This window comes from Pristiophorus japonicus, chromosome 5, assembly GCF_044704955.1.
Source record: "Pristiophorus japonicus isolate sPriJap1 chromosome 5, sPriJap1.hap1, whole genome shotgun sequence".
Classification (NCBI taxonomy): Eukaryota; Metazoa; Chordata; class Chondrichthyes; family Pristiophoridae; genus Pristiophorus; species Pristiophorus japonicus.
The window spans coordinates 50,676,828-50,693,719 of NC_091981.1; the positions used below are offsets into that span (position 1 = coordinate 50,676,828).

The 16,892-nt window shown below is 44.5% G+C and overlaps 1 long non-coding RNA gene across 1 annotated transcript in view; it reads right to left on the reverse strand.

Moving 5' to 3' along the window:
* LOC139263801 (uncharacterized) overlaps positions 1–16,892 on the reverse strand; it is a 558,088-nt gene that overhangs the window by 9,069 nt on the left and 532,127 nt on the right. Inside the window, exon 6 of the long non-coding RNA XR_011593210.1 lies at positions 9,518–9,559. This is a non-coding gene — a long non-coding RNA (uncharacterized lncRNA). The remainder of the gene's footprint in view (positions 1–9,517; positions 9,560–16,892) is intronic.

A 16,892-nucleotide genomic window follows, 5' to 3' on the forward strand; every position in this document is an offset into this window, starting at 1 on the left:
TTGCAGGATCTTGCGGAGACATCGTTGGTGATATATCTCCAGCGATTTGATGTGTCTTCTGTAAGTCGTCCATGCCTTTGATCCATACAGGAGGGCAATAATTACTACATCCTTGTAGACCATGAGCTTGGTGGTAGGTTTGAGGGCTTGGCCTCCGAACACTCTTTTCCTCAGGTGGCCAAAGGCTGCACTGGTGCACTGGAGGCGATGTTGAATCTCCGCATCAATGTCTGCCTTTGTTGACAAGAGGCTCCCAAGGTATGGGAAGTGGTCCACGTTGTCGAGGGCCGCGCCGTGAATCATGATGACTGGGGGGCAGTGCTGAGCGGCGAGGACAGGATAGTGTAGCACCTTTGTCTTACGGATGTTAAGCGTAAGGCACATACTTTCATGTGCCTCGGTGACGACATAGACTATATCTTGGAGTTCAGTCTCCGAATGTGCGCAGACGCAGGCGTTGTCCGCGTACTGCAGTTCAACGACAGAGGTTTGGGTGATCTTGGACTAGGTCTGGAAGCGGCGTAGGTTAACCAGCTTCCCACTGGATTCTGTAGTTTAGTTCCATTCTGGCGGGGAGCTTTTGACAGTGAGGTGGAGCATGGCAGTGAGGAAGATTGAGAAGGGGTTGGAGCGATGACGCAGCCCTGTTTGACCCCGGTTCAGATGTGGAATGGGTCTGTAACGGATCCGCTGTAAGGATCACAGTCTGGATGTCGTCATGGAGTAGGCGAAGGATGTTGACAAACTTTTGGGGGCACTCAAAATGGAGAAGGAAGCTCCATAAGCCCTCACAGTCGACAGTGTCAAAGGCCTTTGTAAGATCGAAAAAGGCCATGTATAAGAGCTGTACTGCTCCCTGCATTTTTCCTGCCGTTGTCATGCTGCAAAGATCATGTCTGTTGTTTCCCGTAGGGGACAAAATTCGCATTGTGACTCCGGGAGGAGCTCCTCGGCTACAGGGAGAAGATGGTTGAGGAGGACTCTAGCGACAACCTTCCCAGTGGTTGATAGCAGGGAGATTCCCCTGTAGTTGCCACAGTCGGATTTGTTCCCCCTTTTAAAAATGGACATATAATTCCTCTTCTGTTACTCATGTCTCGCAAAAGTAGGACAAAACAGGTAATCAGTCTTCAGTGAGGGTTTAAAGCTATGGGGGGACATCCTGAGGTTGTGAAAAACAATATATCAAGTTCTTCCTCTGTACTTGAAGATTTAGAGAAAAGGAAGGGAAAGGGTGAAGGGAATGGAATGATCCACAAAATACTTGGAATGCAGAAGTTGATGCTTTAGTGGTGCATGTAACTGCGAGGCTGGTTTTGCGGCTCCTGGGTTAATTTCCAATCAACTGATCCATGGTTGAGGTGATGGGAAAGACGGCAGTGGTTTATTTATTCCAAAAACTTGGTTTTCTTCACAGCTTATTCCTTCATATCTGGTCCTGTGTAATCTAAAGTGTATTTTTAGTAATTTTATAATTGATGTAAGGCTACAAAATGAAAGAAACTGCGTTATTATGAAGTGATACCTGTCAGTGTGTGGCAGGGGTGGTGTACGTGCGAGAAAGAGAGAGAGGTGAGAGGAGGGGGGATGGATGGGAAATGAGTTCATAAGAACATAAGAAACAGGAGCAGGAGTAGGCCATTTGGCCCCTCGAGCCTGCTCTGCCATTCAATAAGATCATGGTTCATTGAATAGTGGCAGGCAGCTCTGAATGTTACACCGTTGTGCAGGACACACTTAGCTGTCTTGATCTATTGATCTGTAATCAGACAATTGACCCAATGGTCTGAGTGCCCGGCATGGATTTACAAGCAGAAATGTTAGTAAATCAACTGCTAAATTAAAGCCCTAAAGATGTCAAGAAAAAAAACAGCCTGGGCTGAACGTGTGCCAGTGACTCATACATACTCTTATTCGTAAATATTTCAGTTGGATGTGGCCATGGATCTAAATGCTTTGGTTTGGGCCTTTTGGTTGTACTGGAACCAAGGCTTGCATGTAAAATCAATATTGGGTGTAGTGGCTCTTTGGAAAGCCTGGAGTAACCAGCCAACAGTGGAAGAGCCTGCAAAGGCAACGTACCACCAGAAGAGAGGGAAGCAGCAGCAGGGTATCTGTTCAAATGGGGGGGGGGGGGCGGGGTTGCTGGGTTTATAACTGAGGTTAGGTTTAACGTAATAGAAAGCAGTGCAGGGACATTAGACTTGTAGTTCTACCTCTCCACCACTTCTCTCAACCGCTCCATTGTCAGATTGCTTGTCCAACATCAAGTATTGGATGAACTGCACTTTCCTCCAGTTAAATTGGAAATCACTACCCCATGGAGTGGTTAATTTTGCATTTAAGGGAAAGCTAGATAAGTACATGAGGGAGAAAGGAATCAAAGGATATTTTGATAGGGTGAGATGAAGTAAATAGGGAGCGAGGAGGTGCGTATGGATCATAAACACCGGCAGAATGACCTGTTTCTGTGTTGCAAATTCCATGTAATGCTATATAAACATTATCTTAGGTCACTACCATAAACTCCATACCACTGCCATTGATTCTACTCCCCCTCCCCAACCACTCAGGCTTAACTAGTCTGTTTGCAACCTCGGTGTTCCATTCGACCCTGCCTGAGCTTTCAATCTCATATCACCTCGATTATAAAGATTGCTCATTTCCACCTCCATAACATTGCCTGGCTCCATCCTACCTCAGCCCATCTGCACTGCAGCCTTCATCCATGCCTTTGTCACATCCAGACTCATTATGCCAATGCTCTCCAGGGCAGACTCCTAACCTTCAACCTCCGCCCTCATAAACTTCAACTCATCCAAGACTCTTGCTGCCCACATGCTGCCCTGTGCCAAATTCCACTACCCATCACACCCGTCCACATCGACCTGCATTGGCTTCTGGTCCCTCAACACCTCAAGTTTAAAAAGCTCATGTTCATATTTAAATCCCTTCATGGCCCCCCATCCCCGGTCCACCCTCCTTATCTCTGTAACCTTATCCTATGTTACATCCCCCCAAACTCTCCATTCCTCTGACTCCAGGATCGTGTGCATTGCCCCCACCCCTTCATGGATGTGCCTTCAGCTGTTTTGGACCATCCTCTGGAACTCCCTCCCTTTAAGACCCTCCTTAAAACCCACCTCTTTGACCAAGCTTTTTTTTCCAACAACAACAACAACAACAATTTCCATTTATATAGCACCCTTGATGCAGTAAAACATCCCAAGGCACTTCACAGGATTGACACAAAGCCAAAGAAGGAGCCATTAGGACAGAGGACCAAAAGCCTGGTCAAAGAAGTAGATTTTAAGGAGAATAGAGAGGTGGAGAGGCAGAAAGATTTAGGAAGGGAATTCTAGAGCTTAGGGCCTAGACTGCTGAAGGCACGGACGCCAATATTAGTATGAAGCAAGGAGGTGATGGACAAGAAGCCCGAGTTGGAGGAGTGCAGATATCTCGGAGGATTGTATGGCTGGAGGAAGTTACAGAGATAGGCAGGGGTGAGGTCATTGAAGGATTTCAACACAAGGATGAGAATTGTAATGAACTGAATGTAGCTCAGCGAGCACAGAGGTGATGGGTGCACAGGACTTTAGCAAGAATAAGGGTAGTAAAGTTTTGGATGAACTCACATTTATGGAGGGTGGAAGATGTCAAGCCAAGGAGAGCATTGGAATAGTCATGTCTGGAGGTAACAAAAGCATGGATGAGGGTTTCAGCAGCAGGTGGGCTGCAGCAGGGACAGAGATGAGCAATATTACAGAGGTGGAAGTAGGTGTTTTTAATGATGGCGAGGATATGGGGTCAGAAGCTCAGTTCAGGGTCAAATAGGATGCCTGGTTTGTGAACCATCTTTCAGCCTGAGACAGTAGCCAGGTAGGTATTGGGTTTGGTGGCTAGGGGGCCAAAGACAATGGCTTCAGTCTTCCCAATGTTTAACTGGAGGAAATCTCTGCTAAAGCAGGACTGGATGGACAAGTAGTCAGATAACACAGAGGCAGTGGAGGGGTCGAGAGAGGTGGTGGTGAGGTAGAGCTGGGTGTTGTCAGCGTACATGTGGAAGCTGACACTGTGTTTATGGATGATTTTGCTGAAGGGTAGCATGTAGATGAGAAATAGGAAGATAAATTTCAATCTTTGGCTCGCCACCCTTTTTTTGATTACACCTGTCTGAAGTGCCATGGGACATTTTTCTATGGTAACAGTGCCACATAAATGTTACTTGATATTGTTGTAGTTATGACCAATAACTGTGGGGAATGCAGGGAATATTTTGAGTCCCGATTCTTTGCCAATTTAATGAACTAAGTTTAAATAGAACTGAGCATTCGCCGTGTGTGGTGTGGTACATGAGCGAAGCAGGCCAGGAAGATCCCAGGTCAACGCTGCAATTTAGTTCAGCTTCCCTGACCTGAGGAAGGGGAAAGAAAAAATCAACGAAGGGCTCCCACTCCTGATCGATTTCCAGTGATCTGTGCTGGAAAGTGGATATCGGGCTTGGGCAGGATCAGGCTTGGATGTAAAGCCCCTCTCAATGAAATAGTTTGCCGATGCTCACCCGCTTAGGTTCACAGAAAGGCAAAGTACTAGAGGGGCTTCTGCTGCCTGTTAAACCATACCTAATGTTGAGTCAGCAGTTTTGCAGAGGAGAGGGAACTATGGGGACATGGCGAGCAGCAAGGGAATGAGAGAACTTTTAACAATATGGAAATAAAATTGGAAATAACTGACTAACTTGTTTCGGTTAGTAATCAAAGTTCCAACAATGCAGCAACCATCACATCAGTGAGACCTTTATAAGAGCTTATTCCAAATGCTAACCTCTCTCTACGTATTCAATTAATTTGGCAATTAATTGAAATTTAAATAGTCAAATTAGCTGCTAATTGTTTCCTGCCTCCTTTCAGCTGCTCCCCCAGTTTGCGTTCTATAAATGGCCATTGTCCCACTCTCCCAGTATCCTTCAACCGAGTGCAATTGATTAACCTTCTGCCGATCTGTACCATCTGGAGATGGATCAGCGTTTGTACTTTTTTTGGCCTTAGGGTAACACATCTTTGCCCAAATAATGTCTTCCTGCCCTAGGTACAAGATCCTAACCCTGTTTAGCAATAGTTCAGTATTTCTTCATATATTTATTTAGACAGACCCTTTTTTTGTTTGCTTGTTAGTAATTCTGGCCTCTTGCACATCCCCAATTTCCATCACTCCATCAATGGCGGCCATGCCTTCAGCTGCCTAGGCTCCAAGCTCTGGAATTCCCTCCCTAAACCTCTCTGCTTCTCTACCTCTCTCTCCTCCTTTAACTCGCTCCTTAAAATCTACCTGTATGACCAAATCTGTCCAAATATTTCCTTATGTCGCTTGGTGTCAAATTTTGTTTGATAACGCTCCTCCGAAGCACCTTGGGACATTTTACTATGTTAAAGGCGCTATATAAATGCAAGTTGTTGTTAACTACCCCCACCAGAATCTAGACAAATTGCGACTACTTTTTATTGCATCTTAAGTAATGGGCCTTGTTCATTCCCATCAAAGTAGATGGAAGAGTGGCTGATTCCCTTGCAACATAAGTGTAGTCAGTCTAAATTAGGGGCTGGGAGTCATTCTGTCAAAACAGAAGGCATTATCTGACTGACTGAGCTAGTGTGGAGGCTGATTAGTGGTTTGGATTGATTCCACACAAAGTAGGAGAATGTGACTCTTGTAAAGTTGGGCTGGGGATACTGAAGACTGTGCCAAATTCCCAAAGATGATTGGTTGAGTAAAGAAGAATGTTGACTCTTTTATACGTGGTGACTCTTCTGAAACTTTTAACGTGATAATTATACTATTATTCTCATACACGGAAACAAGCAGTTCCCACAATATCAACAGATGCAGAGGAATGCCTGCACTGATGAAAGGGAGTTACTCTCCATGCTTGGTGAAAACTCAAATCAGTCTGGGTTGTCCCTAAGCAAATCTGGTCTGTCAATCCACTAATTGAAACTGTGCAACTATGAGACCTCTTTAAAACCATCGCCGGATCTTTTACATTGGCATAGAAATCCTACAAGCTCATTGTGAGCCTTCTGCGAATTCGAATGAAGAACCAATAGGTCACACAATTCCATCTCTCACAAAAATAGGCGCTCTAATCGTAAAACACTTTTTTTATGAACACATTGGCCCTTTAAGTCTTAAAGATACAGAAGCCTCGGATTGCTCAATAACAAATTTCCCGGTTTGGGTGGGGGCGGGGCAAGGGTTAGGGGAACAAAAGAAAACAGTTGTTCATCAATCACATCACACAATGAGAAGGTGCCCAATCAATGTACTCCAGGTTAATAAACTACTGAAAGAAACAGTCAATGAATTGCTATTTTAGTAGCTAGCTGGGTCCTTTGTCTTTAAAACAATGTTGTTGTTGACATTTGCTAACATCAATGCTGCAACACATTTTCTAATCATAGGACTGAACACACACACGTACAAAAGAGTAGTAGAGCATCCGTTGAGAAGGAAGAGGGGCGATTGTTGTGCTGACTAATTGACCCTGAACATTTTGTTCAACTATCAACCTACTAAGCAACTAATCATTGTACTTCCAAACTCAACTTCCTTGTACACGGGACTACAGATGTGACACTCAGTAACCCCACAGTATTTGAAACTGGATATAAACACGGCAGGGCCAGACATAAACAACTTGTACACAGGAAATAACTTAAATGCTATAAAATGATGTGTCAGACCAGTAGCTTTGGAATTAAAGAGGAAGGCAAGTGCATAAGAGCTGCTTTTTTATTTGTTCCTGGGATGTGGATGTCACTGGCAAAGCCAGAATTTATTGCCCATCCCTGATTGCCCTTGAGGTGGTGAGCTGCCTTCTTGGCGCTGCAGTGTGATGAAGGTACCACGTGCCCCGCCCCTCCCAGGGTTCTTAGGGAGGAAGATTTTGACCTGGCAATGATGAAGGAACGACAATATATTTCCAGGTCAGGAGGATTTGTAACTTGAAGGGGAACTTGCAGATGATGATGTTCCCATGTGCCTGCTGTCCTTGTCCTTCCAGATGGCAGAGGCTGTGGGTTTGGGAGGTGCTGTCGAAGATTTTTGATCGAGTAAATAGGGAGAAACTGTTTTCACTGGCAGGAGGGTCGATAATCAGAGGACACAGATTTAAGGTAATTGGCAAAAGAACCAGAAGGGAGAGGTGGAGAATCATTTTACGCAGATCATGTTATGATCTAGAATTCACTGCCTGAAGGAAATTGGATATATACTTGAAAAGGAAAATATTTGCAGGGCTATAAGGAAAGAGCAGTGAGACTAAATGGATAGTTCTTTCAAAGAGCCAACACAGGCACAATGGGCTGAATGGCTTCCTTTTGTGCTGTATGATTAGTGATTCTATGAACTGCTTCCTGATTTGCAGACTTTTTCAATCTGGTTTCCTTTCCATCTAGGTGGCTCAGGTGATGTCACAATTGATAGGAAGCGCCTTGTGCTTTTCAGAGTGGCATCACTTAAAGGAACAGGGGCTGTATCTTCCAACTGAGCTCAGGAGTGAAGGACCCCATGATTAATGATATAGATCCAGAATGGCCAGCTGATCCTGGCTTCCATGACTGGTGGACCCGGCAACCAAATTTTAATTTGATTTTACGTTTTAAAGTTTAATTTGTTTTAATTGCCGGTGCTTTTAGTGTCTCCCTCCCCTTTTATAGGGGGCACTGGAAAAAATTTGATTTTAGTGCCCAAAAAAAAAGAAAAACACAAAAAAAAAAACCAAAAAAAGGAAAAAAAGGGCCTTGTAAATGTCTGGTGTGTCACCCAGGTCGGGTGGCACAGTTTAATGTTTTATGTTTTGCAGGTGAACTCCAAAAAGAGTTTCCATGACTGGTGGGCACCGCAGTAATGCCATACTAATTTAATTGGTTAAGCTTACGCTTTGTTGCTTTATTTTAAGCATATCAGATTTATTTGGACCACTCATTCACTTATTATATTAACGAGGCCCTAAATGGGGCACTTGTTGTGCTGATTCTCGTCAGGGGACATTGGAGAACTCAGCATCGCCCTTAGTGGTCCAATCAAAAATGGCCCAGCTGATCATGTGATTTCCCAGAAACCTGCGGCCCCATCCTCACTTGATGGTTCAAGATGGTGGCCTCCATTGTGTTAATTGAAGTTATCTTCGGACTGCATGACATCACTGAATTAGCCCATCCGGACTGGGTGGGGGGAACAGAAGACTCGAGGAGCTCGAATAAGTAATAAAAGTGATGTTCTTCACAGAAACGTTAAAGAAAATTCTTGTAAGTATATTTTTCCTTTCTCTTTATAACAAGCAAATAGTTTAAACCAAAGGTAGTCCCTATAGTTACTTTCCCCATTAAATAAACTTTGCGTAATACTGCACTAGTGCATTTGCTGGTTTTAACAGCAATAGAATTACACAGAAATTATAACACAGAAGTAGGCCATTCGACCCAACCAGTTCATATTGGTGCTTAGCCTCCATTTGAGCAGTAGTTCTAATTCTATGAGCCCATTTTGTTCCCATGTGCCTCTTTTCTGTTAATTTGTCTTTATATGCAGCGTCTTATTAATAGTGAATGCTGAATTTGGAGCTGAGCAATGTTAATCCTAGATTCAGTCAACGATGGTGCCAACAATAGTCTGAGAGATTTAGCACCAGCGCGCCTGGAGTATGCTCTCTGCCATATTAATGAAGGCTTCCAGGCACTGCTAGATCACTCCATGTGGAACTATACCCAGAAATATTGCATACAGTATATATATATAGCTTAAGGAAGGTTCATAGAGCCCAGAGATTTCACATCAGTCATCAGTTTAGGTCACAAAGTCATCAAACTCCTCGGCTTATCATTTTACCAAATTAGATCTCACCGCCAGGTTTATTGTTACTTCACTTGCAAATCTGTTATTGTGAATAAATCACTGTAGATGAAATTGGTACCTACTTGAAAATAACAGGTAGAATACAGTTTTGTAAAAGCAAATTATAAAGGAATAGTTATTATTAAATTATTAAATCTCAAATGCTTAATGTCCGCTGATCATAGTTACTCCATGCTGTTATCCTATCAAACAACTATTTCTGTCATAGCATGGTCACATGACAAGGAAAACTAGATTATTGAAACACTTCACAGTTGTGTGCTTTATATATGGTCCCCAAATCATTTCAATTGGATTCTCTCAGCTGCATGCTTCCACAAACTGAAAATCCGATTCACTATTAACCAAAGCCAACAAGTTCAATTTTTTTTCATAGAAAATTGGATGGAATTATGGAATACAATCCTCAAAACACAAGCAAAAGTCCCCAATGTTCTATAATCCCATGTAATAAAAACAGGATTTAGCTTATCACAAATCAATGATCCTAATTGTAAAAAGACAGAGTAGCAGCAGACAATCCCCAAAGCACCAGTGTAAATCCTAGGATCCTATGTAATATAGCAATGGCCATGGTAATAAATTAGCAGATAATTTTACTCACCAATGTGTTCATTCTTCTTGGCCTTTCCTCTGTTACAGTATCCTATTGATTACAAATGAAAAGGTCAGTGAATAGGCCTAATTTTTGTCTCCGCATTAGTAGCTGCATATTTGATAGTGCTCAGATATTTACTGGTAGTCAAAAATAAAATGGTGATCTGATGCAAATTATGTGCTATTAATGAGGCAATATGCAAATTATTTGATCACCGTCATGGGCATTAATGTGAACGGTGTCCACTAGTGTGTACAACTTCATCCTACAACTTAACAATTAGAATTATTTTGATGGTTTAATTATTAATTCTGAATCAGGGCTAATATTAGATCAGCTCCCTGTCTCAATTTGTCCCAAGCTTTTTCTCTCTAAATATTTAATTCCGTTTTCAGTCACATCTTTAGAAGGAGATTCCTTTCCCTCTTTGAAGTCAGATTGCCCATGCACATGCAAGGATAACTAAAATAAACCAAGTACCAATTTCCCCCATACATATTGGCATGTGATGCATTCCAACCCAGTTCACGGGCAATAATGTAGATCCGTAGGTACCAGTTTATGCGCTTGTGAAAAATATACCCCACTAAGTTTGAAGAATCTTCTTCCCCCCCCCATTATTGTTTTCAGTCACATCTATTGGACCCACCAGCATGAATGACAGTAAGATAATAATGGCTTGTGGAATACAGGGCTCAATTTTGGCCAGGAGTTGCTCTGTTTTTTTTGGAGTAAGCTGCTTTTTCTGGCGTAACTTAAAAATCCCCAGTTTCCCCAATCAATTTGCACCAGTGTAACTCACTTAGTTACGTTTTTTTTAGGTTTGTTTTTTTTTCTCAAAAGGGGGCGTTACCAGTCATCTACGCCAGTTCTGGCCATTTAGACAACTTTGGCCAGCTAATAGTTACTCCATTTCTACTTAGGCCAGCGCATGTGGCCACTAATCTGAGGAAGGACGTTCTTGCTATTGAGGGAGTACAGCGAAGGTTCACCAGACTGATTCCTGGGATGGCAGGACTGACATATGAGGAGAGACTGGATCGACTGGGCCTGTATTCACTGGAGTTTAGAAGGATGAGAGGGGATCTCATAGAAACATATAAAATTCTGATGGGACTGGACAGGTTAGATGCAGGAAGAATGTTCCCAATGTTGGGGAAGTCCAGAACCAGGAGACACAGTCTAAGGATAAGGGGTAAGCCATTTAGGACCGAGATGAGGAGAAACTTCTTCACTCAGAGAGTTGTTAACCTGTGGAATTCCCTGCCGCAGAGAGTTGTTGATGCCAGTTCATTGGATATATTCAACAGGGATTTAGATATGCTCCTTATGGCTAAAGGGATCACGAGGTATGGAGAGAAGGCAGGAAAGGGGTACTGAGGGAATGATCAGCCATGATCTTATTGAATGGAGGTGCAGGCTCGAAGGGCCGAGTGGCCTACTCCTGCACCTATTTTCTATGTTTCTATGTTTCAGAAAACCTTTGCTGAGAGTTAAGGAAATAGGTGCAGGTAAGGAAATTGGAGCAGGTAAGTGCAGCAGATGCCCGAACAGCAGGAGCAGGAAAGGTAAGAGAGAGGGGGAGAGAGAGATGGGGGAGAGAGAGGGGGAGGGGGGGAAGCCTTTGACCGGGAGAGAGGAGACCACTCGCCTGGGCTAGGGGCGGGCAGGAGAACTGATAGAAATCACCGGCAGGCAGGAGCACGCAAGAGATCGCACCGGGAGGCAGGAGAACTCAGAGAATGCGCGTATAGGTGCTCCAATGCACCACACTTAATTATTTTACCAATGAGAATTATTTAGTTCAAAAATACTGGCAGTTCTATAAAGTTGTCTAGGTTTATCACTTTGTGATTACTCATGAACTACTCTGTGAGAATAGTAATAGAGAACTGACAGAACTCACCGGCAGCCAGGAGAACTCGCAGCCCGATCTTTTTGGCGCAGATCTCCACACCCCTCGGGTTAGGCCACGCCAAAATGGAGAGATCCTAAGGGGAAAGTTACAACCCATTTTTTTGGGCGTACTCGGGCCACAAAAAATCGGGCATAACTCTTCAAGTACGGCAAAAAAAAGCTTTGGGGAAAACTGAGCCCACAGACAGTATTTCCAGATTCAAAACAGCCAAGGGTGCGGTGTTTGACGGCGTGGTGCCAGCAGGAATCTCCACAGGAGTAGCACAGGAAGGCCAGGAAATTGCGTAGCGCCCCGTTTGGCGGCAGTAACATCTGCGAGGCAGGAGTTCCTGTGCCAGGTGCAATAGTCCCGCCCCCAATAATCACGAAATTGGGATTACCGCCCCCAAGAGGAAGTGCAGCACAAAAAAAACACGCTCCACTTCCTCTCGGAGGCGCTAAGGGAGCGGGGTGCAGTACTATGTACTGAGACGCATAGTGCTGCTGAGGTTACAGCTACAGAGCATGAAAGATAAGCGGCCAGGTAGCCCACTCCGTCTCCTATTTCTTATGTTCTTAAGTTCGTCTGTTAACTTAGCTTGAATACCTTGCAATTCTGTGACTATCTCTGGCATTCAAGAAATTGTAGTGTTGGAGTGAAATACTTATTCTGAGTGCTGGACGTATGTTATATAGTTATATAGTATTCCAGGTTACGGACACTGATATTTTGGGGCAATTACAGGGCACAGACGACTTTTCGCCCTGGCACGGCACCACTAACGACTCCCGCTAAATTGCGTGGGAGTTTAGTGGCGGCGGTAACCGATAGCGCTCCATCCCGCCGGCGATGATGACTTCATCACCGTGCACAGCGACCCGTTTTTGTCCCGAAGCAAAAATTTGGTAAAGCCCCCTGCAGTTGCGCCGGGTGATGCCAGCGACAGCTTCAGGGGGCGCGTACATGGCGACCAGCCACTCACGGGCCACTGAAGCAGAGTACCGTGTTGACAGATCACAGCGCGGACCTCGCGTTCAAGAAGGCAACGGGCTGCAACAAGTAAGTCGGACGATTTTTTAATCACACGCACGCCACCTCCCCTTTAAATAGCGCTCCCGAATATTTGCTTCAGGGCGAAAACGGGTTGCTGTGCACAGTGATGAAGTCGTCAGCAGAGCAGAGTGGAGTGCTACCGGTTACCGCCGCCACTAAACTCCCACGCAAGTTATCGGGAGTTGTTTGTGGTGCCATGCCAGGGCGAAAAGTTGTCTGTGCCCCGTAATTGCCCCACGGGGGCGCTAATGGGAGGCAGAAATGACCCCAATTTCTCCCCCAAAATATCAGTGTCCGTTACCTGGAATACTATAGAACTATATAACATATGTCCAGCTCTCAGAATAAATATTTCACTCCAACACTGCAATTTCTTGAATACCAGGGAGAATCACGGAATCGCAAGATAATCAAGCTAAATTGAATTACACCACTTATCTTTCATGTTTTGTAGCTGTAACTGTCACGTACGTATGCTTGGAATTATTAGCCACCAGGTGGCACCACTGTCGGAGGTCACTGGGCTGTATGCACATGTGCGCGGCCCAGGTATAAAAGGCAAGCCATCATGTAATGTAATAAAGCAGAGCCAGGTTCGTACCTGTGTTAGTTTACAGTATTCAGTCTATTGAGTTATTATATACATAACAGTAGCCTCAAGCTTTGTCTTGCTCTCTCTTAGCCTCACCTGAACTGTTGCATGCTGGCCAGGTTCTACAATGCACAGTAACAGCCATTGCTTTAAGTGCATGCTCCAGAGGTACTTATTTAGTGCATGGCAGTCCAGGAGAGCAGCTGCAGACCCACCTTCCCACGCGTTGATCATCCCTGTTTATGCTTGTTGATGATGCCATTTTCTAAACAAAATACTACCATTACAAAGTAAGCAGGAATCAACAGCAGAAAGCGGAAAAAGAAGGAAGGAAGAAAGGAAGAAAGGAAAGAAGAAAAGAAATAAAGAAACATGGCAGCCAATTTGCAAAAAGCAAGGTCCTACAAACATCAATGTGATACTAACCAGATTATCATTTTTTTTTAATGGTGTTGGTTAAGGGATAAATATTAGCCAGGGAGCACTCCCCTGCTCCTCTTCGAAATAATGCCATGGAATCTTTTACGCCCACCTGAGACGTCTCATCTGAAAGACAGCAGCTCCGACTGTGCAGCAGTCCCTCAGTACTGCTCTGGAGTGTGAGCATAGATATTGAGCTCAAGTCTTCAGATTGGGACTAGAACCCACGAATCAGAGGCAAAAGTGCTACCACTGAGACGAGGTTGACACCAAAACATGCATGGAAATGTGGGTCCCTGCTGTCATGGGGACTTCAGAGGTCATCAGCTTCATAGTTGTGAGTACCACGGATGGCTGGCAAGAAGTACATCAGGTGTCAACAGCAGTTTCAATGCAAACGTGCTTCGGTTCTCTGAAGGAGCATCTGCTCATCTGACTGAGAACTTGATACCGAATAATTGGTCTCAGCAGTAGGTTAGCATTATTTCCTGTTACAGTGCAGCTTCTACTTGTGAATGGTGCCATCATTGACAACATAATAGACAGGCTTTAAAATGAATTCAATACCTAGCACATGGACAGTTCAGATGATGTAAAGAAAATAAATAAGAGTACAATCCTGCCGTGACTCAGGATGCTGAGACAATCACAGTACAATAGAATAGAGCTAGCAACCCTTTAATAAGCAATTACTCATATAATACAAGACCAATTGGGGTAGAAAAATAATTCCTGACCTTGTAGCTGTGGAAAGAATTAAGCCATAAGGTGGAAATGGAATAATCACAAAGTTCAATGTGTTTTTTCTCTTGACTAGTCTATATTAATCCAGCATGTTATTGCCAGTGATTTAAGTTGCAGTGTCCTGTTTCCAAGTCTGTTTCAGCTGCTTGTGAGACCAATCAAAACTCCTTTGGGGATTTACATCACAGCCCAGTCCCTGGTAGAAGTAGAGAGAAAAATAAATAAAGAAAGAGAGAAAGAGAGAGAGAGAGAGAAAGAAAGACATGTATTTATATAGCACCTTTCACAACCTCAGGATGTCCCAAAGCGCTTCACAGCCAATGAAGTACTTTTGAACTGTTGTAGTGTAGGGAAACATGGCAGCCAATTTATCCCACAAATTTTTCCCTGCTTTGACCCCACATTCTGATACACCCTTATGTTTATACATTCTGTCCCTTCCTGTCATGCTCTGGTTTTCACTTCTCCCAGTGTTACCCTGATCTATTGCCTTCTCCTTGCTCTTTGACTTTTAAATTTTCCACTCATCAGAACCCTCCCCCCACACTATTAAGTTTAAAGTCCTCTTTACAGCCCTAGTTATTCGGTTCGCCAGGACATTAGTCCCAGCATGGTACAAGTGGAGCCCGTCCCAACAGAAAAGCTCCCTCTTATCCCAGTACTGGTGCCAGTACCCCATGAACCGTTTTTAGCATGATGATGACGTCAATCGTCGTGCAATGCTGCGCTAGCGCCCCGGATGGAACATTTGGACTTAACACCTCATTTACCGCCTGCCCGGAAGATTCGGTTATTGGTTTGTGCCAGTGCAAAAACTTACCGCCCCGCCCTCCGTTTTTAGCGTGATGATGATGTCAATAGTCGTGCAATGCTGCGCTAGTGCCCCGGATGGAACATTCAGCCTTAATGCCTCATTTAACGCACGCCCCAGGAAACGTCTTCCTTTCAAAGAAAAACAGGTGGTCCCAGGGTGCGGCAGGCTGTGTTGGAGGCATTTTTAAATGGAGGAATGAAGATTCTACATCACTGGTCATATTGACTACAACGATTGTGTACATAATGCTGTGTGAAGCTCCAACTTGCAAACTTCACTTTTATGTGCCATTACAGTACCCTTACAACTTCAGTGAAAGAATTTAATGGGGGCATTACTAGTTCATCAGCATTTCATCCTCCATGCGATTGCCAGACAGTGTCAAGCTAGAGGAAGGATTCTTGGCCATGTCGGCCCACGGATGATGAGAGGCCGAAGACGTCCGGGAAGGAGGGCTTACCCCCCCAAGGGTTTATAGGCACCAACACTCAGACCTCCATCTCTCTGAGGAGCAGTGTGTGAGAAGGCTGTGCTTCCGAAAGGAAGCACTGACAAAGATATGCCATCTCCTACAGGCAGACCCATGCCTGGACCCATGCCTGGAGGCAGCCTTCAATACTTCCATCAACAGGATTCTGAATTAATTGTGGTGTGCTACATGTTGCACAGCTTGGCCATCATGAGGGGCCAGGCATTGCCAGTGGGGATTGCATGCCCATCTCAGGAGGAGGAGAAAGATGAAGAGGAGCCGAGTGAGGTCCCCATTGGATAGTCACCCCATCCACAGGGGAGGCAACATGGAGATGCTGTCGGACCAACACTCGCACGACGCCAGCTCATAATGGACTGGCTCTCCTAAGCGGAGGAAACTGAGAGATGGAGCTAATACTGGACACGCTATGTGCCCCCATAAAGGTACATCTCCGGTGAACGTTGGAATGATGCACAAGACACCAATGGCAAATGATGAGTCATAAATTTTACTGCAACAAAGTCACAAAAACACCCCCACCAAAATAAAACCATACAATATACAACGTTATGTTGCAGGGCACTAAACAACAATGAAACATTTTTATCGCCCCATTAGTGCCTCTGGGGGCCGCTAATGGGAATGAGGTTATTGTTATATATGCAGACTATACATATACTCTCTGTGTAGTCACTGTATAGTTGTATATGATGAAGACTTGTTTACCTGATCTACTATCAATAAGGTTTACACTGTGTATATACATGCTGGCACCACTAGAGGGTGCAACTGGTGGAGACCGAGGTTTCCTGCTCTGGTGGCAGGGGCTGTATAAAAGGGGAGCCACCATGTGGCTGCCTCACTCTGGATTTTGGAATAAAGGACCAAGGTCACTACAGTTTCAGTACAATACATTGCCTCGTGTATTCATTCATAAATGCATTACAGACGTAATAATTGGCGATGAGAATACGGACTTTCACGCGATTATGGCTACCTTTGACACACTAAAAGACTTTGCAGTGGGTGATGATTGGGATGCCTTCATGGAAAGGCTCGAGCTATATTTCGTGGCAAACGATCTGGCAGGGGAGATGGACACATTGGCGGAGAAGCGCAAGGCTATACTGCTGACCAGTTGTGGGCCCGAGATCTACCGCCTCGTCAGGGTCTTGCTGGCACCCATGAAGACCAAGGATAAGACATATGAGGAGCTGACTGAACAAATTCGCGACCAACTAAAACCGAAAGAGAGCATCCTCATGGCCAGGCATAGATTCTACACTCACCGCAGACTTGAGGGCCAGGAGATTGCAAAATATGCTGCCGACCTCAGGAGACTTGCGGCACTATGTGATTTTTGGAATGCACCTCAACGAAGCATTGCGA